General features: G+C 38.7%; 1 long non-coding RNA gene across 1 annotated transcript in view; it reads right to left on the bottom strand.

Moving 5' to 3' along the window:
* LOC119554704 overlaps nucleotides 1–14,961 on the bottom strand; it is a 123,291-nt gene extending 108,330 nt beyond the window's left edge. The window contains exon 1 of the long non-coding RNA XR_005219832.1: nucleotides 14,760–14,961. This is a non-coding gene — a long non-coding RNA (uncharacterized LOC119554704). The remainder of the gene's footprint in view (nucleotides 1–14,759) is intronic.
* Between the last annotated feature and the right edge of the window lie 12,129 nt (nucleotides 14,962–27,090).

Raw genomic sequence — 27,090 nt, forward strand, 5'->3', positions numbered from 1 at the left:
AAATTATCAACAAAATAAGGAGTACAAAGAAGATGTTTATAATGAAAATGAAAATTTTCCAATGCAAGCCTAGGACCAATTACATACATAGAAATAACTATAAATAATCATAAGTATCGTTGCCTCGTCGATACCGGTTCATCAATTAACTTAATGAAAAAGAATTTTGTCAACGGGAGCATACATAAAGATCCGACAATTATACGCACTATGACAGGTCATTATGAACTAAATGAATTTGTAAAAGTGGCACCTAATAGTTTATTTCAAGAACAAATATTTTATATTCACGACTTTTCTTCCAATTATGACATACTACTAGGACGCATGATACTAGAGGCAAACCAGACAAATATTGATTATTAAAATAATTGCACTACTATTAGTGGGCGCATTTTTATACACAAAAACATTAGTTTGTAAAATCCAACACAAATAAATGATTTTGAGGCATTGCTAGAATCTAAAAATTATACTGATGAAATAAATTATGCTGTTCTAAATGAATTAGCAGAGGGAAAATATTATCGTTAGGAACACTTAAATGAAGAAGAAAAAGTTAAATTATTAAAATTATTAAACAATATAAATGTTGTTAAGCATGAAATAAAAACTCATCATGAAAATCCAATTTATAAAAAACCGCATGGGTATCCTTTTTCATTTGAAAAAAAATTGAGTCTCAAATACAGAACATGTCAAAGCAAGGAATAATTAGGTACTGCCAATTACCTTATTGTAGTCCATTGTGGATAGTACCAAAAAAGAAAGATGCTTCAGGTAAACAAAAATTTTGACTTGTAGTAGAGTCTAGGGGCTTAAATGAGATCACTAATAGTGATAAATTTCCCATTCCCAATATGGACGAAATACTAGGCAAGCTAGGACGGAGTTTTCACAAAGTACGGACACTACGAGTACACACGAATGCCATTTAGATTGCAACTTTTCAGCGATACATGAACAATGTCCTTCGTGAATTAATAAACAAGCATTGCCTTGTATACTTGGACGATATAATTGTTTTCTCTACGTCCCTTGACAGGTGTTCGTACTTCATTAAAAATTGTTCTTGAAAAACTTAAAAAGGCTAATCTAAAATTACAACTAGACAAATGTGAATTTTTGAAAAAAGAAACAGAATTTTTGGGACACATAGTTGGGCCAAACGGTGTAATGCCAAGTCCAGAAAAGGTTAGGGCAATCAATAAATTTCCAATTACCAAAAATCAAAAAGAAATGAAATCATTTCTTGGTCTTTGCGGTTATTACAGAGAATTCATTCCAAACATCGCAGACATTTCAAAGCCTTTAACTAAAAGTTTAAAAGCTGGTTCTAAAGTGACATTTAAAAATGATAAATTTATTGCAGCACTAAATAAATTAAATCAACTTATCATAAACGATCCCTTACTGATTTGTCCAGATTTTGAAAAAAGGTTTCAATTAACTACTGATGCCAGCAATTTTGCATTAGGAGGAGTTCTTTCTCAGGATAACAAACCAATCAGTTACATTAGTAGGACTCTAAATGCACATGAAGAAAACTATATTACAACTGAAAAAGAGTTATAAGCTATAGTATGGGCAACAAAAACCTTAGGACCATATTTATTCGGAAGAAGATTTGAGATATTAAGTGACCATAAGCCGTTAGTCTGGCTAAACAATATCAAAGAACCTAATATGAAACTGCAAAGATGGAAGATAAGGTTAGATGAGTATTACTTCGAAATAAAATATTTAGAAGGAAAGCAAAATCACGTAGCCGATGCATTGTCAAGAATCAAAATTAACGAAGTATACTATGGCAGTAACAACGCAACAGCACATAGCGCTGAAGAAGATAATGAAAATTTAATAACAATTACTGAAAAACCAATCAATCATTTCTCAAGACAGGTAGAAATGATTCGAAGCAATACAGAAGGTGAAGAAAGTGAAAATTATTTTAAGAAAGTCAAGATTAAAATAATGTTTAATGAATTAAACATCGAAAAAGCTAAGCAAATATTAATAAACACTTTTGTACCAAGTCTAGTGCACTTTATATCGAACACGACTCTGATTTTGAAATCATTCAACAAGCTTTTAAACAGGTCATGAACTCTACTACAAAAATTGTAAGAGCAGTAATTAAATTACAGGACATAAAAACTTACGCTGAATTTAAAGAAATTATTGTTAGCAACCACGAAAAACTATTGCACCCAGGAATTGAAAAAATGGTAAGGAACCTATTATTATCCCGACTACCAGAATTTAATTCAGAATTTAATTAATGAGTGTAATGTTTGTAACCAAGCAAAAACGAACATAGAAAAACATCGCTTTTATTAAAAACAACTCCAGAAACAGAATTTTGTAGGGAAATTTACGTCGCAGATATTTACACGCTCAAAAATCAAAATTACCTAACTTGTAGTGATTTATACTCCAAACTTAGAAGCGCGATTGAATTAAACTTAAAGGACTGGATGGAAGTTAAAAGAGGACTTTTTCGCATATTTAATTCAATGGGAAAACCCAGAACCTTGAAAACAGATAGGGATAGTGCTTTTATGAGTATAGCGCTTAAAAATTGGCTGGACACAGAAAACGTAATTATTCAGATAACAACAAGTAAAAATGGAGTATCAGATGTAGAAAGATTACACAAAACAATAAACGATAAAATACGTGTGATCGAGACCAGCGACAATTCGGAAAATAAACTTATGAAAATGGAAGTAATACTGTATACTTACAATCATAAAATAAAACACAATGCAACAGGTAGAACACCAGCTGATATTTTTATTTATGCAGGTACCCCTGCATATAATAGCCAAATTATAAAATAAGCTAAAATAAAACAACTTAATAAAAAAACGATAACATTTTGAGGTAAATACCAAATTTAGAAAGGCTCCCATAACTCACGGGAAATTACACAATCCTTATAAAAAGACAGGAAATATAAATCAAATAGATGATGATCATTCTGAGGAAACTAACAGAGGTCAAAAAATAAAACATTACAAAAAAAACTTCCAGAGACAAAAGAAAGTTAATATAAGTAAATATTTGCAGGAGGACCAAGATCAAGACCCAGCGCTTTGACCTTTATATTTCTGACATCAACGTTAATAATAATGACGCCAATGGGTAACAACCAATTTATAGAAATTAACCCTATAAAATCATACAATGGCTATTTGTTATTTATGACCGACACAATTAACATCCCAGATAGTTTTGAATACCATTGCCTCACAATTAATATTAAAAAAACGGAAGAAACTTACAAAAATTTGCTATCACAAGCGTTTGGCTTTAAGGAAACAATACAGATTAAATATTTAACGGAAAAACTACAAAGAGAAATGAATGGGTTTAAAATTGTTAGGAGAAACAAAAGAGGATAAGCTAATTTTGTAGGAACAGCTTACAAATATCTGTTTGGAACATTAGATAATAATGATAAAGAAGAATTAGAAGAAAAAATCAATGTAATTACTCAAAACAGTGTACAGGTAAACGAACTAAATAATATAATCGATACAGTTAACAAAGGCATCGATTTTATAAACAAGCATCTCAAATACAACGAAAACGAAAAAGTTCTTGAATTATTGGTTTTTAATTTAGAACATTTCGCAGAATACATTGAAGACCTGGAAATGGGAATGCAGTTAGCAAGATTAGGAATATTCAATCCAAAGTTATTAAAACACGACTTCTTGATAAACATTAATTCTGAGATACTTCTGAACATAAAAACCTTAACTTGGCTTAGGCCAGACTCAAACGAAATTTAAATTATATCCCACATACCCAGAGAAATAAAGAAACTTCCCGTATACGAAATATTACCTTATCCAGATGAAAATAATAAAATATTACAAGATAACACCCAAAACAAATATTACGTAATAGAAATTTTTTGTATAACAAAGAAACAAAAAACCTGTTACCAACACATGTCTTTTAGGTCTCGTTAATTAAACAGATACTAGTTGCAGGTACACAAAAAATCTATTAACTACCCAAATTAATTATGTCGAACCAAATATCATAGTTACATGGAATTTGTCAAAAACTATACTAAATAAAAATTGTTTTAAAAATGAAATTGTAATTGAAGGAAACAATATAATCAAAATACACAATTGCTCAATTGCAATTAACGATTTATCCATAAGCAATTATAATTCTAACTACACACAAAGCATACACACAAGAAATAATGTCACCAAGTTAGAACCAATATCATACATACAAGCAAAAGAAATATTTTTTGAACAAAATAAAGAAAACCAGATTTACAAAATAATTGTAATTCTAACACTGGGTCTCTTAATATTAAGTATATCACTGTACCTACTTTATAAATTTAAAGAAATACCTAAAAGAATACTTATTAAATACAATAACACAAAAGGTGACGACCCAACAATAGAAACACAAGAGTTACAAGAAATACCAAAACTATACCCCAAAATCACATAAATAACCATATGATTTTGTCTAAGTGATGGGGGAGTGACGTATCTGCACTGCGATTTCTCAACGGCCACCAGTTCAAAGAACGAAACCGTTCATAAATAAACAGAATATCCAATTTCGCCATTTTCGGCTTTGATTAAAAACGATAGAAAAGCTTGAGATCCCGCAATGCAAACAAACAAAGAAAATTGATTAAGTCCGAACGTCAACAATGACGTAATTCCATAAACGTAAAAATCCAATAGGATCGAAAAATCTAATAAGACCGAATTATGTAAACATAAACAAAGAAGTGGCGATCGCATCATCCACTTGCGATTGCGTCACCTAATGCACTAACAGTAAATTCTAAGACTTAAACCGAGGTTTCATTCTAACCAATTCTGTAACATACAATCAGTTTTTTTCCAAAGTTCTAATAAAGAATAACCAACAAATATAAAAAATCTCCTGATTTTTTATTCGGGCGAAGAACGACTCATGTAAATATATATACTTTATGGGGTCGGAAATGCTTCCTTCTGCTTGTTACATACTTTCCGACGAATCTAGTATACCCGTTACTCGTAGAGTAAAAAACTTCTGCTCATAATTTTTAAACGGTGGTATTCAGACAAATCGTGTTAAATTACCTTTCTAACCACATATAGCACAATCCAATTTATAGCTATTTTCCCGCTAAACTAGAGAGTTTTCCAAAAGTGGTAAAGCTAAAGTTTCTTATATTAAACAAAACACCTCTTACCGAGGTAAAAATCTAGTGACGATCGAAAAATGTATTAAAGGATGAAATGAAATGAAACTTTCTAAATTTGTTCTCATTCTGCACGCTTATTAGACACAGCCATATTGAATTGAAAGAATAGAAAGTTAATTTATTTAGTAGATCTTATAAGACATTTTCGTCACAAAAGTTGATATCAGAACATTGTTTTGTGCGAAGGTGCGACCGCCAATAGATTTTTACCTCGTTAGGAGGACTTTTTGTTTGATATCAGAAGTTTTTGTTTTAAACATATAGCACAAGCCTGTAGTTTTAGTAGTTCACAAGTTACGGGTGTACGAAATTTAGCTATTTATAGCTGTTTTCCGGCCAAACTAAATTGTTTTTCCAAAAGTGGTATAAATAAAGTTTTTTCTATTAAGCTGTTTAACATCATCTCAGGACCTTTAAATAGAGTTTGGATACGCATAAAAAAAAGTGCAATGTTCAGGCAGTGTAAGATTTTCTGAATTGGTAAATGTGGCCATTTTTGTTGATTAATATCTTTAATACGACAATGTGTCGTATGTTGAAGAATCTCAAGGGCTATACACCTTAAAATTTAATTTTAGAATCGTTAGAGCCCTTTTTGGAAAATCCAGAAAAAAATCAAACCAAAAACAATTTTGCCCATAATTTTTAAATGGTGGTATTTAGACAAATTATGTTAGAAAGGCGTGGACTTCCGTCCACAGTGATAGTAGTCGCCATCGCACACTCCCCTGATGCGCTTCGTCACAACGTGGACTGGCGGGCATTTCTTCACATTAACAGATTTTATAAAAATTATACATGCAATCTATGTAAAAAAAATTTTTTACCAAGACATTTTTCAACCCCTATAGAGGTGAAATTTCTAAAAACTCTTGTTCAGGATAAGCTTTTAAGGAAAAATCTTACAGTGCTTCCCCTTCGGCAAAAGAACCAAGGTCTATTGCGCGTGCTCCTGCCTTTGTGATAAAGGGTGTAACTGATGTCAAAAAACTTATGAATATTTCCAAAAGTGCCACAACCAATGTACAGTTTAAGATAACTGGACCTGCTACCGTAAGAGATCTTCTTCCGCTCGTGAGTCTTACAACATAGTTAAATACCTATTGTGAAACAATAACATCCCTTTTAACTCTTGGAAATTTAAGAGCGATCGATCTTTCAGAATCGTGTTAGGAGGCCTTCGTTTATCTACAGTTCTTATCGAAGATATCAAGACTGATCAAGGCGGAGCTGGTCACGTAGTCCGCAACAACCAACCTGGTAAGGAGCTAGACTCGTCGCCATATAGTGTTAAAGTCTACGACATTAAGTATTTGGCTTATCAGTCAACCATAATAGTCCCTCCTGTTCACCGATATGAGGTCGCTTGATGATATAATTGTACAGACTTGGACACACCAAATCGATGTGTGCAATTGATATTCGGTACTTACACGCGTAAAAACATTTCGCACTGTCTGGCTCTGACGTCATAGCTTTTTTTCTTGGGAGGTTTGTGGGCGTTAGAGTGGGCGTAGAAAAATTTTTTTTGGGTCAATCGATAGGTATGGACAAGACTAATACATTTCAGTTAAAATTTTCTATCTAACATCAAAACTGTAGGAGCCACAGTTTTGGGCGGTTTGTGGGCGTTAGAGTGGGCGTGGCACTCTACTGAAACAAACTTGCGCTGCGTAAGAAGCTCAGGAATCTGCTCGCCAAATCTCAATAGCCTAGCTCTCATAGTTTCCGAGATCTCAGCGTTCATCCGGACAGACGGACTGACGGACATGGCTAGATCGACTCGGCTAGTGATCCTGATCAAGAATATATATACTTTATGGGGTCGGAAACGCTTCCTTCTGCCTGTTACATACTTTCCGACGAATCTAGTATACCCTTTTACTTTACGAGTAACGGGTATAAAAACAAGGAAGAACGCTATAGTCGAGTACCTCGACTATCAGATACCCGTTACTCAGCTAAAGGGACCAAAGGAAAATGGAGACATGCAAGCAGCAAAGCGAGATTGAAATGCGCCACCTACCGGCGGTAGACAGATTTAAGCGATGTGGGCGTTAGAGTGGGCGTGGCAAATTTTTTTTTGGATCAATCGAAAGGTATTGACGAGACCAATATTTCAGTTAAAATTTTGTATCTAGCACGAAAATTGTGGGCGCCACAGGCGTGGGCGGCTTGTGGGCGGTAGAGTGGGCGTGGCATATTCGCGTAACAAACATGAGCTGCGCTTAAGCCTACGGAATCTAAATATAAAATCCCATTTTTCTATCTTCGAAATTTTCCGAGAAATCCGCGTTCATACTTACGGTTTTTTTAAGTTTGTGGGCGGTTTGTGGGCGCTATGGTGGGCGTGGCAAACTTTTTTTTGTGGTCAATCGATAGGTATTGATGAGAACAACACATTTCAGTTAAAATTTTTATTCTAGCATCAAAACTGCAGGAGCCACAGTTTTGGGCGGTTTGTGGGCGTTAGAGTGGGCGTGGCACTCTACTGAAACAAACTTGCGCTGCGTAAGAAGCTCAGGAATCTGCACGCCAAATCTCAATAGCCTAGCTCTCATAGTTTCCGAGATCTCAGCGTTCATCCGGACAGACAGACGGACAGACGGACATGGCTAGATCAACTCGGTTAGCGATCCTGATCAAGAATATATATACTTTATGGGGTCGGAAACGCTTCCTTTTGCCTGTTACATACTTTCCGACGAATCTAGTATGCCCTTTTACTCTACGAGTGACGGGTATAAATACAAAGTAATTCTTATTATTGATTTTAAAAATAAAATATTTAAAATCTTGAAAATAAAAGGTTTAGTAAAATTTTTATGTAGATAAAAATATAAATTAAAATGTTATCTATTATTTTGATCAAGTGAATTCATATTAATGACTAAAAGTTAGTTTTTTATAAAATAAAATAAGCAAGAGAAAACGTTTTAGGCGACGGCATCGACTACCAGATACTCATTACTCAGCTTACAAAAAAGCGCCATCTATCGGCTTTTTACGAGATTTCACTAACACGCCACATAAAGTGAAATCTAGGTGGCGCTAGTTTGCTAATTATATGGCGAAGTATGTTTGCCATTAAAGTTTTATTCAGATTAAGAACTACAAAGTTTATTAATATTATCGCTCGCTGATTCTTGCCGATAAATCTCCGAGTGTTGCCACACCATTCTTTTTAGTCATCTGGCAAGCTTCTGTTGGCGCTGCTGCCATATAAGGTTGCCACAGTACTCCCCCTCCAGTGAATGCGTCTCGAGTCCTGGTTTGAAAATTTAACTCCATGATTTCTCTCATATGTCCTGGTCAGTCTAGGGGTAACTTCTTCTGAATCCAACTGGCGGTCGTCCTTTACTAAAAATGCTGGTTTGAGGCGATCAACTGATACTGCGGTCTCATGGCCATTGAGTCTGATAGTGAAAACACGATCGTTTTCGCGTTTGACAATCTCATGAGGACCAGTGTAAGGGGCTTCCAGAGGCTGTTTTACGGCGTCAGTGCGGAGAAATACATGCGTACATTTATCGATCCCTTTCAATACGAACATCTTCTGCTTGATATGATGTGCTGTTGATGTCGGTCGCACTTTTTGCATGTGCTCTCGAAAGATACTCAAAAAAGAGGTGGGGTCAACCGTATCGTCCATGTCGGTAAAAAACTCATTTGGCAGTCGAATAGGTGTTCCGTATTCCATTTCTGAGGCTGAAGATGTCCTCCTCTGTTGCACATCAAAGATGTTGATGGTGTTTACTTCCAACCAGATTAGCGAGATGCTTGAAAACTGCTGACTCAAATTGTGTTCCTTGGTCCGTAGTTATCGTTTTTGGAGAACCAAATCGAGATATCCAGTGAGTCCAGAACGCCGTAGCTATTGTCTCAGCAGTAATATTTGAGAGAGGTACAGCTTCTGGCCATCGCGTAAATCTATCAATCATCGTCAGACAGTACCGATAGTTTTGTTGTAATGGCATAACTACAATGTCAAGGTGAACGTGGTCAAGTCTACCATTTGGCACTTCGATCTTTTCTGGTGAGAGGTGGTTGTGTTTGTGGATCTTAAGGCGCTGACAAGGTAGACCAACTCTGCACCATTCGAGGACATTTTTATTCATCGAGGGCCATACAATTTTTTGGCGCACTTGACGAACTGTTGACCGACCACTGGGATGAGACAAACCGTGAGTGAACGAAAACACAGCATTGCGCAAAGATTTGGGTACATAAGGACGAAGGCTTCCTGTAGAAACATCGCAGTAGAGTGAGATGTTGTCATGAAATCGAACCCTTTGAAGTTTTAAAGATGTGGTTCCTTTTAAAAGGTGTACCAATTCAGGATCTGACGCTTGATCCTCTTCTATTTGCGATAATTTGATTACAGTCGGCATTTTTATAGAGCATAATCTTGAAAAAGCGTCTGCGACTGCACTCCCGGACCCTTTCACATGCATAATAGTCGTGCAGAATTGAGAGATGTAAGCCAAATGTCGTAGCTGTCTCGGCTTGTGATCCGTTCTGATGACAAAAATGTGTCCGTCAACAAGATGTTTGAAATACTTAATGGATTCGAAGATAGCGAGCAGCTCTCGGTCGTAGGTTGAGTAATTTTTTTCCGTGTTGCTCAGCTTCTTTGAGAAAAATCCTAGAGGTTGCCAATTTCCGTGTGTACCAAAACTGCTCCGATTGAGAAATCGGAGTCACCGCTAACCAGCTGAAGTTCAGATATTGGTGCGGGAAAAAAACAAGAGGGCTGCGTCTGCTATACTCTGTTTGCAAGCTTCAAAAGCTGCATGGAGCTCTGATGTCCATTCAATTTTACGTTGATCATTTTTTTAACATCCTTTAGCAACTCAGTGAGCGGTGCTTGTATGTGTGATGATCGCGCCAAAGAAACGACCAAGTTGGCTTATGGTTTCAGGACGTGCATAATTAAGAATGGCATCTATGCGTTCGGTGGGTGGCTTAATTCTAAATTCGTTGATCGTATAGCTGGGAAAATTTATTTGAGATTGCGCAAACTGGCATTTGGTCAGATTAATGCTTAGGCCATGTTTCTGAAGTACTTGCAAGACAGCCCGAAGATGTTCTTCGTGTTCAGCGATGGAATGCGACGTTATAAGTATGTCGTCTATGTAGCAATAAACAAAGTCCATGCCACGAATGATGTTGTCCATAAAGCGTTGAAATGTTTGAGTCGCGTTTTTTAACCCAAACGGCATGTACTGAAACTCAATGAGTCCAAAAAAAAGTGTACACCGCTGTTCTGTGGATATCGTTTTCTGCCATAAGAATTTGGTAGTATGCTTTAACCAAATTGAGGGTTCTTTCCTTGCAGTTGTTCCGTGAAGTCGTGTATATGGGCGATTGGGTAGCGATCTGGTATGGTAATTGAATTTAGTTTTCGATAATCTCCACATGCCCGCCAGCCCCCGTCTTTATTTGTAACCATATGTAACGGGCTAGATCAAGGACTTTTTGACGGGCGACAGTGACAAGCAGTGGCAGTGACAAGCTTTTCACCGGAGAGGCGTCGTGGTCTATCAGCACCAGGTATTCCATTTGTTTCAATATAGTGACGCACGTCGTGATGCGTAGCTGCTTTTATCGATGACTTTGTCACGTCGACAAATTCACTTAGGAGTTTTTGAAATTTGTGAAAACTGATATGTGTTTCGCTTGTGCAAGACATGCTGGTGTTGATAGTCCAGTAATTGAATCGATCAAGCATTGGTTTTTAAGATCAATGAGCAATTGGAATTTGCTCAAAAAGTCTGCATGTCGGCATGTAATGTTTCGGCGAAAATCCAAGTTCAGCTGAGTGACGTACTTTCCATAAGTATGAATGACTGTCTGGTTCGCTGCGTACAGTGTCAAATCGCTCAGAGTAGTTTTTTGTCTACCAGCGTTCGTGGTATGACGGAAACCACAGATCCAGAATCAACGAGGAAGCGGATGTGAGATGTGCGATCGGTGACGTGTAGGCGCTGCTCCTGCGGAACAGCTGGCTGAACTGTGGGCTCGCTGGTTATATTAGTGCTGCCGCCGACCAGCGTGTCGGGCGACAGCTCCTTTAGTTTAACGAAGAGGAGCGGGAACATGGAGGGCGGCACTTTTGAGCGTTCTCCCCAAATCGATCGTGGTAGAAGCAGAACTTCTCTTGAGGCCCAGATGCCTGTTGATTCGAATTTCCAGTTTGTACGTGGCCATGCGATGAACTGCGTGAGCGTCCTTGGAATTGGAGACGTTTGACATCCTTTTGCAATACGTCAAACTTCTGTGAGAGCGAGCGCAAGTTGTCGTTGACCTTTTTCTAGGGGTCTTTATTGGAAGTTGCGCAAACATATGGGCCCGCTGCAGTCTGGTATTCGTGCTGATCGCAAAAGTGGCGTTGTGGTTTACCGCTTCGAGCATCTTGTCTGCGATCCTAGCGAGCTTATCCAAATCCATATCTTCTCAGACTGTAAGAGTGGGACGAATTGACGCCGGCATCTCTGCCAGGAAAAGAGTGAGAATGATGTTCTCGCTGCCCGGGTCCGGAGCTAGTCGTCGCATGTTGGCCAGGATCTCAGATGGTTTTAAAGATCGAACTTGTCGGTGTCGAATGACCTCTCCACTTGCGCAAACCATAACATAGTTGAGGGTTGCTATGTGCGAATTTTGGCAAGTGGACAGTCGTACGTGGGTGTGTGCGAGTAGTCTCATAACGGTTGCCCGGTACATTTGTCCGAAGTGCCTCGAGTTGCTGCTGCAGATCTCGAACTTGTGCAGTTAAATCAGGATTTGAATCCGGTGTGATGAATGGAATTTCGGAGCTATCGCTTTCTTCGTCAAAATTAAGCCGCCTACCTTTTATTTTTCGCAAATCGTATTGGCTTCTGTTCATTCAGTGCGCAAATTCTTAATTGTGAACGTGTGTATGTCAATTTCGTAAAGTAAGTAACTTTTATTATCATTTTACTTTCCGGGGTCACCACTATGGCGAAGTACATATGTTAGCCATTAAAGTTTATTGAGATTAAGATATACAAAGATTATTAATATTATCAAAACACGTGTGTCGCTCGCTGATTCTTGCCGATAAATCCCTCGAGTGTTGCCACACCGTTCTCTTAAGTCAGCTGGTAAGCTTCTGTTGGCGCTGCTGCCATATTGGGTTGCCACATTATTAATCAATGTTTTGCTATAACTTTTTAGTGAATTGTCCGATTTTAATAATTGCATGTAGATGGGTATTAATAATCAAAAAAAAATATCATTTGAATCTTTTGAAAATATAAAGAAATGTGGGCGGCAGAGGGGTTTTAGCGTTATGGACGATTGGGGGCGTAATAGTTTTTGTGGCACCCTGCTGATACAAACTTGCGCTGCGCAGGAAACACAAGAATCTCCATACCAAGTCCCAACATTCTAGCTCTTATATTTTCCGAGATCTTAAAATTCATACGGACGGACAGAGGGACAGACAGACATGTCAAGATGCAGGTGGGAACTGACGAAAATTATAGCGCTTCCTCAAAGACGGCCAGACGAATGGTTAACCATTTTGCGACACAAAAAAATAAGAAATTACACCAGCTTACAAAAAAAAAACGACGAAATACACCATGAAGGCGAGCTTGGTTTTCCGGTCAGGTGCATCTCCCTGATTAAGAAAAGGGCACTTAAATTTTTTTGAATGGTACGAATTTTTTTCAAAGAGCAAATAAATTTTTTTTGGCACATTTTTATTTTCTAACTGATAAACCAACATTGAAAATTTTAAATAATTTTTTACGGCTGCTGTTCCCGAATACTGAATTTGGGTATATACGTTTAAAAATCTGTAAAATACCGACGGATTGTCGTGATCCATGGCTCATATTCTTCGTTAAAGTTCAGCCTTCAAGAAAAAAACATAAAACTAATTTTGATTTTTGGAACTTTTTCAACTTTGATGAAGTGGCTTGTGGCTTATCAGAACTCTAGTTAGAAAATGACCAGAAAGGAAGTTAGCTTCGGCAAGCCGAAGTTTGTATACCCTTGCAGTTATAATTATTAAATTTAATTAAAAATTCTTCAAAATACAAAAAAAAATATTTTCAATAGTATAAGATAATATGTCAAAAAACACCGAAGCTATAATTAGTTTCATATTATTTTTCCACCAATTTTCCGATCGTTCCTAGGGCAGCTATATGATATAGTCGTCTGATTTTGATAAAATTAAATTTGAAATTCAGAACTAATTACAAAATGTTATTTCCAAGCGTAAGAGGTTATATGTTAAAAAACCCTGAAGCTATAATTTGTTTCATATTATTTTCCCACCAATTTTCCGATCGTTCCTATGGCATCTATATCATATAGTCGTCCGATTTTGATAAAATTAAATCCGAAATTCAGAACTAATTACAAAATGTTATTTCGAAGCGTAGGAGGTTATATGTTAAAAAACACCAAAGAAATATTTTTTTTAAATTTTTTTTCCGATAATTCATATGGGAGCTATAAGATATAGATGTCCGATCCGGCTGGCTCCGACTTATATACTACCAGCAAAAGAAATAAGACTTTTGGGAAAGTTTCAGCCCGATAGCTTTAAAACTGAGAGACTAGTTTGCGTAGAAGCGGACGGACAGACGGACATGGCTAGATCGACTCGTCTAGTCATGCTGATCAAGAATATATATACTTTATGGTGTCGGAAACGTCTCCTTCACTGCGTTGCAATCTTCTGACTGAAATCAATATACCCTCTGTAAGGGTATAAAAAAGTGCTAAATCGTTTTTTACACTTTAAAAAAATTGGTGCCATACCATACCATACCAAAAATTTTAAAAGTCCTTTTTTTAATCAGGAAAATGTATCTTACCGGAAATCCAAGGTCGCCTTCATGGCGTATTTCGTCGATTTTTTTTTTGTAAGCTGGTGTGAGGTTCCTAGAACATAAATTTAACCATGATAAACAAACAAACACACAATTGGTCTTATTTTGAAAATGACCCAAAATTGTAAGTAGATTAAACTGTTTAATGGATGGCCCGCATTGGATGGTACTGTTCGATGCGTATTTTAAAAAGGGAAAAATTTAAATTAAAATTAAAATGCATTCGGGTCCACCGGTCTCCCCAGCTTTATTTTACCAAATTGTTTTACTTTCACCTTAATTTCTCGTGAACCAACCGACTTATGAAAAGTCTTAGTACCATGAAAATAATAATACATTTAGATTTTCAGATTTTTGCGTATTCTTCTGGTACTATTCGTCACCCTTATTGATAATCGAGTAAATAGAGGGTGAAATATCCCAAGTTTTTAAAATTTTTTCTTTTGCTTTCTGTATTTCTCTGTATAATATTTCAGTCACAAGCGTGTTAAAACATCGGATAGCCGAAGTAAAATTTAGTTTATTTTTACAACGGTGTTATGTATCATGGGCTTCCGCCAGATCAAATTTGGTCACTGGTTACTGATCTATTATTGATCAAAAAATATGTCCCAAATGCGTTTTTAATTACAAACTTTTCTTACTTGACGGCTTTATTGCAGTAGTTATATTTTCTTCAGTTCGGTAATTAAGTTTAGGATGAGGTTCTAAAGTACTTAGTATATTGTCGATACTAAATAATCCAAATTTACCCGTTTTGGTAATTTTGTTATTATTGTCATTTTTATCACTTGCATTTATAGGACTAGATTTGATGTTAAAAAAACATGTATTAGAATTTTCTTCGAGCTCCCGATTCATCTCTCTTTTACGTATGACTACAACTGGAGTTTAAATGTTGTCTCTAAAAATACATATGCTTTATGGTCATATGACACGTGCTTATATTGCGATTAAGTAATTTGACTTATTAAAAAATTTATTGAAACCTAAGCATTTAAGTTTTGATTTAATATGTAGTATACTTTTTGATATTTTAACCCCTTTTCTCTAGGTTACCATGCCTTTTTTAAATAAATCCAATTAGTCAGTCGAAATATAAGCAAGTGTCATATGGCCCTTAAATCGATTAAGATGTTAAATACTTGAGCTCCGCCCAGATTTCACACTTCGTTATTTCAGTTTTATAAAATGTACTAATGAGAATCACCATCAGCACTAACCATACAACAGCCAATCAATGTGGTTGCTTGTATTCTATACGTATACACACAAGTGAAACACAGACTACAACAAATATTATGAGAAATAATGTTTCTCAGTATTGGCCAAAAGTCAATAACGTCGTGCCTTAACCAGCAACAATTATCATAACGATTTTTCAATTTAAATTGTGTTAAATAGTAAAACTAATTAAATGGCTACCAAAATAAAATCAATGAAATACTTTTAAGACGTTTGTGGCAAATTCCTTCAATATTGATCACACAGGCTCACGAATATGTTATTCAATTTTTATACTGGTTACTTGTAGAGTTAAAGAGTATAATAGATTCGTCGGAAAGTATGTAACAGGTAGAAGGAAGCGTTTCCGACCCCATAAGGTACATATATTCTTGATCAGGATCACTATCCGGATCAAGCCATGTCCGTCTGTCCGTATGAACGCTGAGATCTCGGAAACCATAAGAGCTAGGCTATTGGGATTTGCCATGCAGATTCCTAGCTTCTTGCGCAGCGCAAGATTGTTTTAGCAGGGTGCCACGCCCACTATAAGCCAATAAACCACCCAAAACTGTGGCTCCTACAGTTTTGATGCTAGAATAAAAATTGAAACTGAAACTGAAATGTATTGTTCTCATAAATACCTGTCGATTGACCCAAAAAATAGTCTGCCACGCCCACTTTAACGCCCACAAACCGCCCACAAGCTTCAAAAAATCGGACATATGAACGCGGATATCTCGGAATCTATCAAAGATGGAGAAATATAGATTTCATATTTTGATTCCGTAGCCTTGTACGCAGCGCAAGTTTGTTACGCGAATGTGCCACACCCGCTCTAACGCCCACAAGCCGCCTAACCATGTGGGGCCCACAATTTTCATGCTAGAAAAAATGTGTTAACTGAAATGTATTAGTCTCGTCAATACCTATCGATCGACCCAAAAAAAGTTTGCCACGCTCTCTCTAATGCCCAAAACGCTTAAATCGCGGGTAGGGGGCGCATTTCAATCTCGCTTTGCTGCTTGCATATCTCCATTTCCCTTTGGTCTCTTAAGATGAGTAACGTGTATCTGATAGTCGAGGTACTCGACTATAGCGTTTTTATTTAATAACCAAAACGCAAGCGCTTTAATTTTTTTTATGGTACTTAAAAAATAAGAGCTCTGTGATATTTTTATACTTTTCTAAATTTTTATACACATCTAGATGATAATATGATTTCAAGCAGAAGTTGGCATCGCAATGATAAAGATGTTTCCGAATCTTGATGAAAACATCTAGCCATGACCGTCCCTATACCCGTTGATCCGTCCTTTTCTACGCAAACTTGTCTCCCAATATCAAAGTTATTGGGTTCAATCTCTCCCAAAAGTATTACTTTTAACCGGATCGGATAACTATATTCCATAGGAACAATCGTAAAAATAATGTAAACAAGTTAAAGCTTCGGTGTTTGTTGACATCCTAAATGTATGTATATACCCTTGCAGCTTAAACCATATCATGCAAATGAAATCATACGTAAATTACAGAAACTGTATATTTGGAAGATTTGTATATAAATAAACCAGCTATATGATATTGTCGTCCGCCTCTTATATAAAAAATTCGAAACTGTGAAATTCCAAATAATCCCATATAACAGAGTAGAAGAGAATATGATCAAAAGTGACGTCAGCCTTTTCAAATTTTTTCTCGTTAACTTTCCGATTATTCCAGTAGCAGCGATATAGTATCAAATAAAAACACGTCGTAACGAGTTGACATTGCAGCTTAAACTATATCATGCAAATGAAATCATACGTAAATTACAGAAACTGTATATTTGGAAGATTTGTATATAAATAAACCGAAAGTTCCTATAACAGCTATATGATATTGTCGTCCGCCTCTTATATAAAAAATTCAAAACTGTCAAATTCCAAATAATCCCATATAACAGAGTAGAAGAGAATATGATCAAAAGTGACGCCTGCCTTTTCAAATTTTTTCTCGTTAACTTTCCGATTATTCCAATAGCAGCGATAGAGTATCAAATAAAAACACGTCGTAACGAGTTGACATTGCCACATTGAGAAAATCTTAAAAATCAAGAAAGGAAGTTAACTTAGGCAAGCCGAAGCTTGTACACCCTTGTAGTCACAATTACTACATTTAATTCGAAATTATTAATAGTATCAATAGTATAAGATAATATTTTTTATTTTCTAACTGATAAACCAACATTGAACATTTTAAATAATTTTTTACGGCTGCTGTTCCCGAATACTGAATTTGGGTATATACGTTTAAAAATCTGTAAAATATCGATTTACCGACGGATTGTCGTGATCCATGGCTCATATTCTTCGTTAAAGTTCAGCCTTCAAGAAAAAAACATAAAACTAATTTTGATTTTTGGAACTTTTTCAACTTTGATGAAGTGGCTTGTGGCTTATCAGAACTCTAGTTAGAAAATGACCAGAAAGGAAGTTAACTTCGGCAAGCCGAAGTTTGTATACCCTTGCAGTTATAATTGTTAAATTTAATTAAAAATTCTTCAAAATACAAAAAAAAATATTTTCAATAGTATAAGATAATATGTCAAAAAACACCGAAGCTATAATTAGTTTCATATTATTTTTCCACCAATTTTCAGATCGTTCCTAGGGCAGCTATATGATATAGTCGTCTGATTTTGATAAAATTAAATTTGAAATTCAGAACTAATTACAAAATGTTATTTCCAAGCGTAAGAGGTTATATGTTAAAAAACCCTGAAGCTATAATTTGTTTCATATTATTTTCCCACCAATTTTCCGATCGTTCCTATGGCATCTATATCATATAGTCGTCCGATTTTGATAAAATTAAATCCGAAATTCAGAACTAATTACAAAATGTTATTTCGAAGCGTAGGAGGTTATATGTTAAAAAACACCAAAGAAATATTTTTTAAAAATTTTTTTTCCGATTATTCATATGGGAGCTATAAGATATAGTTGTCCGATCCGGCTGGTTCCGAATTATATACTACCTGCAAAAGAAAGAAGACTTTTGGGAAAGTTTCAGCCCGATAGCTTTAAAACTGAGAGACTAGTTTGCATAGAAACGGACGGACAGACGGACAGACGGACAGACGGACAGACGGACATGGCTAGATCGACTCGTCTAGTCATGCTGATCAAGAATATATATACTTTATGGTGTCGGAAACGACTCCTTCACTGCGTTGCAAACTTCTGACTGAAATCAATATACCCTCTGCAAGGGCTTAAAAATCAAACTGATTTTTGAAAAATTCTCTTTGCACTTACTGTAAGTCTTGTTTCGAGAAACTTTAAGTATCAAAAATTTTAGCTTTCAAGACAAGTTTAAAAAAGTAAATTTTCACAAAAATTCGACATTTTCAATAAGTACAGAATGAGTTAAGATAAGTCTTGTATTATTCAAGCAGATTCTAAATGACCTTTCCAATGATGCCAAAAAGTACACGAAGTCAAGTCAAATTATGAGAATATTTAACTTTTGTTTTGTATAAATTCTTTTGACCACCCCTGTACATGCCGAAAATTGGTTAATTCGGGCTATTCATTAAAAAGTTAAAATCAAATAAAGTGTGCAATCTTGGGAACAGGCGCTTTGCTACTTGTATATCTCCATCTTCCTCGTACTCCCAGAGTTCTCCCAGTAAACTTGGCTTCGTAACGGGTACTATAGAAAATATCGAAGCCACGGCACCTAAAGGACGAAAGCGTTTATTACTGAAAATTTCAAAGCCTGTTTAACTAAGTTAGTCATAGCTTTTCAAGTTACAGTGCGATACGATTCTCGGAATTTAGATAGATATTGATCAATAATATAAATTTCAATTTAGACATTTACAAAATCTTCAAAAATGTTGGCGCTAGACAGGTTTTATGGGTTTAGGCCTTAGAGCGGGCGTGGCACCCTGCTGAACTAAACTTGCGCTGCGCAAGAAGCTCTACAATCTACATGCTTATTTCCAACTTTCTAGCTTTAATAGTGTTCAGGATCTCAGCGTTCATACGGACGGACATTGCATAATCGACTCGGCTAGTGATCCTGATCTAGAATATATAATTTTAATAGGGTCGAAAAACATACTTTCCGACAAATCTTATAAACACTTTTACTCTACGATTAGCGGATATAACAAGATAGAATGCCATAGTCGAGTGTCTCGACTATTAGATATCCGTTACTCAGCTAACCAATTTTAAGCTGTTAACCAATTTTAAAATGTAGGTCCATGGCTTGTCTTTTAGCGCAGCACCTAACGGGTGGCACTATCAAGCGTATGGAAGATACTACTCCCAACATTCTAGCTCCTGTAGTTTCTGAGATCGAGTACCGGGTTTAAAAATGTACAAGAAATTTAACGCAGTGTAGGGTAAGTTTCGTTTTTATACCCTTGCAGAGGGTATATTGATTTCAGTCAGAAGTTTGCAACGCAGTGAAGGAGACGTTTCCGACCACATAAAGTATATAAATTAATCTTGTTGAAGGGCGCGGCCTGAGGTGGTCCTCGACGGCCGCACTGTCAAGGGTGGTCTTCTTCAATGAGCCCACACGTATGTGCGAGAGAAACAATATGTGATACGTGTGTGTGGCCAAGGGTGGTCCTCTTCAGCCACACTGGTGAAACGCTGGTCTTCTCGGAGATGCCCGCTTGTAGGCGCGGGGGAAGCGGTCGCTTCTGGGAGCGCCCGTTATAGTTGAGTGGCGGCCAGCAGCTTGTGGTTGCCTCCCGTAGGTGCTGGGGGATGCGTTAGCACCCACGCGTGAGGGTAGGCCGCTGGAAGCTGCTGCTTGTAATTGCCTCCCGTAAACGCGGGAGGAATATGTTTGCCGCTGGTCGCACCTGCTGAAGCCCGCTCGGTAGTGCGGGGGAGGAGGGGGCCTTAACTTAGTTCTCGTATGTGGAGATCGGGGATCCCTCGCTGCAGTCAGAGCCGGATGGCTATACCTTCACAATTGCTGATTAGGTTGACTTACGTTGGGAGGTAACTGCCCCCTTCGCCTGCTGGCCTAGATACTTAGTCAGTGCAAAATAATAAGAGATATTTAACGGCGGTTGCCGGAGTTTTGCAATGCTATAGAGCTTGAAGCGAACTAAACTTAAAGTTGACAAAAATGAAATTCATAGCCGCCACGCAAATATGCTGTGTTTGCCGGCTATGCACAAGCATCCGGCCAAATGCCGCGTCAGCGGTTTTGGCCGCCGCTGGGCTTCGGACATTCGGTCATCGCCTCCGTCCGGTTAGCTACTTAGTTAACTACTCCCCCCTCAAGATTGAGGCCGCCCTCGGCCGACCCTGTTTCAGCGATCACCCTTCTTAGTTGGACCGCAGATCTTCTGGCACCGGTAAGTCGCATGTAGGTTAGGCCGATACAAATCAATGCGCAACATATTACTCCTGTAATTAGCGCTACCATGTGTATCTGATTGGTGTTGATTTTATTTCCGAACTTCTGAATGTATTCCAGGTTACGTTCACTCAAGCGGTGAAGGTAGGGGAGGCTCAGAGTATTTTGACTGATGGTGATGTTCAGTGAGGGTGAGCTTGCCACCCCGGAGTCCTCTTCTGGGCGGAGTTTTGGTTCAAAACCAGGGTTTCGTTTACTGTGACGCGCTCACTAAAGGTGACGAGATGCGTCCCGTGTATCCAGACGCTTGTTCCGTTGTCTATTCGTACCTGCGCTGATTGATCATTGATGATCATAATTCACTCATCGTCATAAGTGATCGGATGTAAATCGCTTGGTTGGGTCTCGCAGTGCGCAACTCCACCTGCATGGAGTTCTCGGGCGCATGTGGTCTTCGCTGATAGTCGGCAGAAAGTGACTCCTGGTGTTGTGGAGCAATTCTGGATCGCATACATTTCCCCATTGCATTCTGCTATTATATTATCCACTAACCTTAGCATCACATTATTATGTGCTACCGGGAACATTATAATCTTCTTACATGCTAATTTAATTTTTGGGAATTTAATAATGAAGTGCAATATGTTAACAGGCTGGAGAATTTTCACGGACGCTACGGACAAAATATCTTTTATAGGAGTGTCGGTGGGCTCCTCCATCCAAATACTTTCTAGGTCTGCGTGATCTAATATGTTTGGGCTGACTATGTTTACTTTAGCAAGCGAGATTGCCATCATTAAATTTTGAAGTTCCATTGTTAACATTCGGTTTCTGGAGAGCAATGTTTCATATAGATGGCCAGTGTCCACTTGTGAACTCTTTGCCACTTTCAGGATTTGATTTACGGTTGACGTTAATTCATTAATTTGACTTTGTATTCTGGTGTTTATTTCTATTTGTCTCTTGTTTGAATTGATTAATTGTGTTTCTGGGAATTTAGTTCTTTCTAAATCCCCGGCGTCCGGAGTTCCTGCTACGACTTTTAACATTGATCCTAAAAAGTCTAGACTCCTGGCTACCCTGTGGTGCACGCCTAACGAGTCGAGCAGGTCGCGAAGGTGAGCTGTGTCCACATTCAAAAGTTTTTTCATGTGTGCCTGGGGGAACATATCGCTCATATATTCTGTTTCTTCTACTACGCGCCTGTACTCTGAAAGGTTCGCTGAATGTCTAACGAATGCGAATTCCTCCCACACAGTATTCGACCGTCAATAATGGGGATGTACTTGGCTTGTGAATAGTCGGTGATGTGCGCCGACGCCATGGTTAAGGAGAAGAGGATTGGGATGATTTTGGTCCTGTGGAATGAATTCGGAGCTATATTTTTGTTCATGACAAGGTTGCCCACCACCAACGGAAATTAACTTAACCTTAAAAAAATATTTTATCAGCTATGCTTAAAGCTAGTAAAATTTGTGCCAAGTGGCAAAAAGGAAAAAGAGAAGGTAAAAAACTTTTTTTATTTGATGTTGTCTTTGTGGACCACCCTCCCCTTGATGAGGACTGTGGTCCCCATGTCCGCTTCCACAATCTTCTCTTCACACAATGGTGAGAGTTTGTTGCCTAGCCGCCTGTTTGATTTTACCAGGACTTTTTCACCAACTTTGAACACCCTGTTCTGTCGGGCAGCATTTTCCCTGTTCCTGAGCTGGTCCTGGGCGATTTTTATCTTATCCTGAATCTCATACTGTGGTTGATCCGACTGTGTTTGAATTACGTCGGCTGGCCTCTTGTCGATGACCGAATGGATAGATTTATTGTATCTGGCTGTGGCCAGCAAGATTAGCTCGACGGTGTCACTGATGCCTTTATCAATTTTAAGGCTTCTAGCAAGCTCTACTAGAGTGCTGTGGAAACGTTCCACTTGTCCGTTTGAGACACTGTGGAGGGGCGGTGCACTCGAGATGCTCACGCCGAAATGGTTTTCCAGCATGGACAAAATGGTGTGCGAATTCAACGATGGTTCGTTGTCACAATATATGACCTTGGCTTTCGGGAAAACATTCAAGAGTTGTAGCAGAGCTGGTTTAATGTCCTCTTTGGTTTTAGAGGGGATTTGCTGGACCATCGCAAATTTTGAGAATTTGTCAATGGATGTAAGAAAGTATTTTTTATCCGTTGAGAAGATGTCTATGTGTAATATTTCCCCAACCTGGGACGGGATTGGTGTTTCCCCAAGCTCCTGCTTTTTGGGATGCCTGTCATATTTAGCTTTAGCACATGTTTTGCAGTTAGCGACGATTTCGCTACCTAGCTTGGCCATTTTCGGGAAGTCGAACTCGGAGAGTACCTGCTTTACATTTTCTTGGGCCGACCTGTGAGCCCTGTTGTGTTCAGTGGACAGAATTTCTCGTCTCTCCGGGACTGCAAAAATGTCCGTTACACGATTTTTACAATACCAAAATTTTTTGGCTGGAAATTGACGTACCAGTTGGTCCTGTATCATTGCGAGTGTGTGCAAATCGCAATGGATGGCGTTTACGCCTTTAGGAATAATTAAATCTGCGAGCTCATTGAGTAATGACTCTTTGCAGGAGAAGCTGATCGCATGCCGTCTCTTGTTTCCAAAGAGGACAAGGCTGCGTTTTTGCGGAAAGCGAGCTTCCTCCAGAGTTATCTGGTTTTGAAAACAATTCAAGGGCTTATCCGTTGCCTCAATTGTGTGGGTCAGTGACAGCTCACTGTGAATCGTGGCCGCACTTGAAAAAGCTTCTTCCTCTCCCAGAACGTTAAGTTGCTGTCTTGAGAGGGCATCCGCAACGAGGTTTTCCTTGCCGGGCTTGTAAAAATTTTGGCGCCGGACTCGTCGATGCGAGCTTTCCACCGTTTGATCTTTGCATTCGGATTGGATTCCGATACCGCGAAGGTCAGTGGTTGATGGTCAGTAAAGATGTTGATATCTTTCACTGCATATAGATAGTGACGTAATTTGGCCAATGCCCAAACTATTGCTAGCAGCTCCCTTTCATTGGTGGCATAATTGATCTCTCTGTCCTTTAGGGTTCTCGAGATCATGGTAATGGGCCGCCCCTCTTGGGATAGGACTGCGCCAGTGCCGTAAGCTGAGGCATCTGTCGTTAGATCAAATGTTTTTTTATAGTTAGGATACCTGAGGCTGAAGCTAGAATGTTACGCAGCTTGTGAAAAGCTAGCCGTTGCGGCTCGCTGAACTGCACTTGGATATTTTTCGACCTGTGTCTGCTGACACTACCGAATTCCCCTTTCAGGATGTCTGAAATGGGCCGAGCTATGGACGCAAAATCTTTAATAAAGCATCTATAGTAGCTGGCCAGGCCAAGGAATGATCTAACTTCGAACACGTTTTTGGGTTCAGGGAATTCCTGAATGGCCTTGGTTTTTTCTGGGTCAGTGGTAGCCCCGTTGCTGGTGACTATAAAACCCAAGAAGCTAACGCTTTTTTTGAAGAATTTAGATTTTTCAGTTGATACCCTCATATTAGCATCGAAAAGGCTTTTGAGAACCCAATCTAAGTGCTGGATGTGAGAGTTTTTGTCTTCTGAGAAGACGATAACGTCATCGACATAAACATAGCAAAATTTGCCTATCTGCTCTCGCAGTATGTCGTCTATAGTTCTTTGAAAAATGCTGGCAGCATTTTATAGTCCAAATGGCATTCTGCGAAACTCGTACTTTGATCCATTTACGGAAAAGGAAGTCTTTTCAAGGTCGCGTTCTGCCAGCGTTATTTGGTGGTAGCCAGATTTTAAATCGAGCGTAGTGAAGTATTTCGCTCTGCCTAAATTCCCAAGTATCATAGAGATATTTGGCATGGGATAGCGATCTGGTATTGTCCTCTCGTTCAATTTGCGAAAGTCCAATACGAGTCGCATTTTACGTCCGCCCGTTTCGTCGGTGCCCTTTTTGTCTACAACCCATATCGGGTTATTGTAGGGGGATCTCGACTTCTGGATGTTGCCATTTTTTAGCAGCTTTTGATTCTCGCCATTAACGAAATCGGCTGCGCCCATTGGGTATGGGTAGAGTTTGGCATAAATGGGCTCCTCATCAACAGTTCTGATGGTGGCTACCATCGATGTGTTGTAAGGTAAAGCCTCATTGGGGTCCGCAAAGGCTTTTTTCCTGTCGCGGAACATTGTTAAAAATGTCTTTCTGACGAAAGGTGGCGCATCTGAGCAATCCACTTCGGTGAAATTGACATCAGGGCACGAGTGAAAATCAATTTTCTCCTCTTTGTTGCCCCATTTGATGTGGACGGAGGCCAGGCAAAATGATGCTCCCGCCTGTTTAAGAAGGTCGAGGCCTACGATTGCATCAAAAGAAGATAAGTCGGGAAAGATGAAGAAGGTGGCCTTCAAATCGAAAAGTGACACGAAGCATTTCTTCGTGATTGTGGTGTTGCCGTGAATTGAGTGAATTTCGAAGGGGCTTTCTACCGGGACGCATTTTAATCCTTCGAACGGTCGGATGAAATTTTTCGAGGCGCCCGTGTCAATAAGCAGTTTCATATTTATCCCCGCTACTCTTCGTCTGATGACGGGCAGCAGGGATTTTCCCCTAAAAATGGACTACGTCTGAATCGTATGCGCAAATAGGATCATCGTTGATCTCTGCTATTGTGCTGGATGCAGTGTTGGCGTAAGATTTCCCTTCGTGATCTGAGCTTTGGGTGATGTGGTTTACCCTCTGCTGTTTTCTAGGGGCGCCTGTGCGCTCGGACGTTGCCGGTCTCCTATTCTGATAGGGTGGAGCTTGGGCAGGAATGCAAACCTTTGCAGAGGGGTCGACTTCCATCGGCTCCGGTCTACTCTGCAATCTGTTATTGCGCCGGTCAGAATGTACCTGCCCTTAAACTTGTTTGGTATAATGGGGATTTTTATTAATACCAAACTGGGGGTCTGTTTAGGAAAAATTTCTATCCTGCTGGCGCCTTTGCTCCTTTGGACTCGTCTTACGGTCCCTATCCTCTAGACTCTTTGCAAAAGATGTTGCGAACGTGTACCTTTCGTGGTTTGATTCCACTTCTTGCGCTAATGCCAACGCAGTTGGCATGTCCTTCGGCTTTGCCGAGAAGAGGACATCAGATAGGCTGCGTCTAGGGCCCGAAATAAATACCCGGAGCGCATCGTCCCGGAATTTATCACACAGAATTCTTGCCGCCGATGTCTCGTACGACATCGTGGCTTTATTTGTGAGTAAGGTGAGTTTTTTCTCAACCTCATCGTAATATTGCAGGAGTGTGAGGCTTCCCTGTCTGAGGGTGCCCATCTCCTGTTCAATGACGTGGATCTGCCGTTTGTCACTGTAAGTGAAATCCAAACGGTCTATGATCGCGTCAAAATTTAAAATTGTGCCAAAGGAGGACAACACTGCATCAGCAGGGCCTCTTATTTTACTTCTTATGATAATTACTACCTGATAATGGCGTGAACTACCATTGTATCGTCTAAATATGTGGTAGGCAGCGGTGGCGGCTTGCCTCCACGAAACATATGACTCCTGTGCCCCGCAAATTCGGGTAGGCACTTGACAGCGTCCAGGAGCTCGCTGCATTGAACTGTGTCCCTAATTTCTATGGCTGCATAAACCTTAATTTCTGGCGTTGGGGCCGAACTTCGGGACGTCGTGGGCGCAGCGCGCAGTTCTGCCACTTGGCTGGTCAATGCATCGATTACTTGTCTGAACTCCCGTTCTTTTTGTAAATTTGCGGCGGTCTGTCCGGCCAGGGCGTTGTCAATTGCCGCCTGCACTACTACTCTTAGTTGTTCAGGATCCATGAGGTCTACCCTTTCGCCCGCTGGGAGGTTTCTACGCGTGTTTTTCGGAGTGGAAGCTAGAAGGAGGTCTTCACTATCTGACCCTGAATCGCTAACGTACTGCTTGACGCTTCTATACTTAGAAAATGGCGAGCTCATATACGCACACAAAAGGATTAGAAAACGGGGACACAGAGCCGCCAAAATGTGAGCTCGTATTTCATCACTATATAATTCACCTAGTTATTTTTAAGGGTAGTAGATACCTGTGCCCTTGCATAAAAATTTGTGTAGGGGTAAATATATAAAAATTATAATATTGTAAATTATAAGAGATATAGGGTAAATAAGACTGACATACAGCCTCGACTCATAGTCAAAATATTTCAAATCAGAAAATGAATGAATTTAACGTAATATATTTATATATTTTATTTTCGTTAATCAAATCCCGAATTTTATCGGGCTCGGAGCCGTTTTACTTTCGTGGTATTCTTTATTAACTAGTTCTACTTTGCAGACTGGTTAGAAAATATTTAAATGAAGGGTGCACTTACATTTTATTTACTGTGGTTTCTTCCTC

The sequence above is a fragment of the Drosophila subpulchrella genome, chromosome 3L (assembly GCF_014743375.2).
Source record: "Drosophila subpulchrella strain 33 F10 #4 breed RU33 chromosome 3L, RU_Dsub_v1.1 Primary Assembly, whole genome shotgun sequence".
In the NCBI taxonomy this organism is placed as follows: Eukaryota; Metazoa; Arthropoda; class Insecta; order Diptera; family Drosophilidae; genus Drosophila; species Drosophila subpulchrella.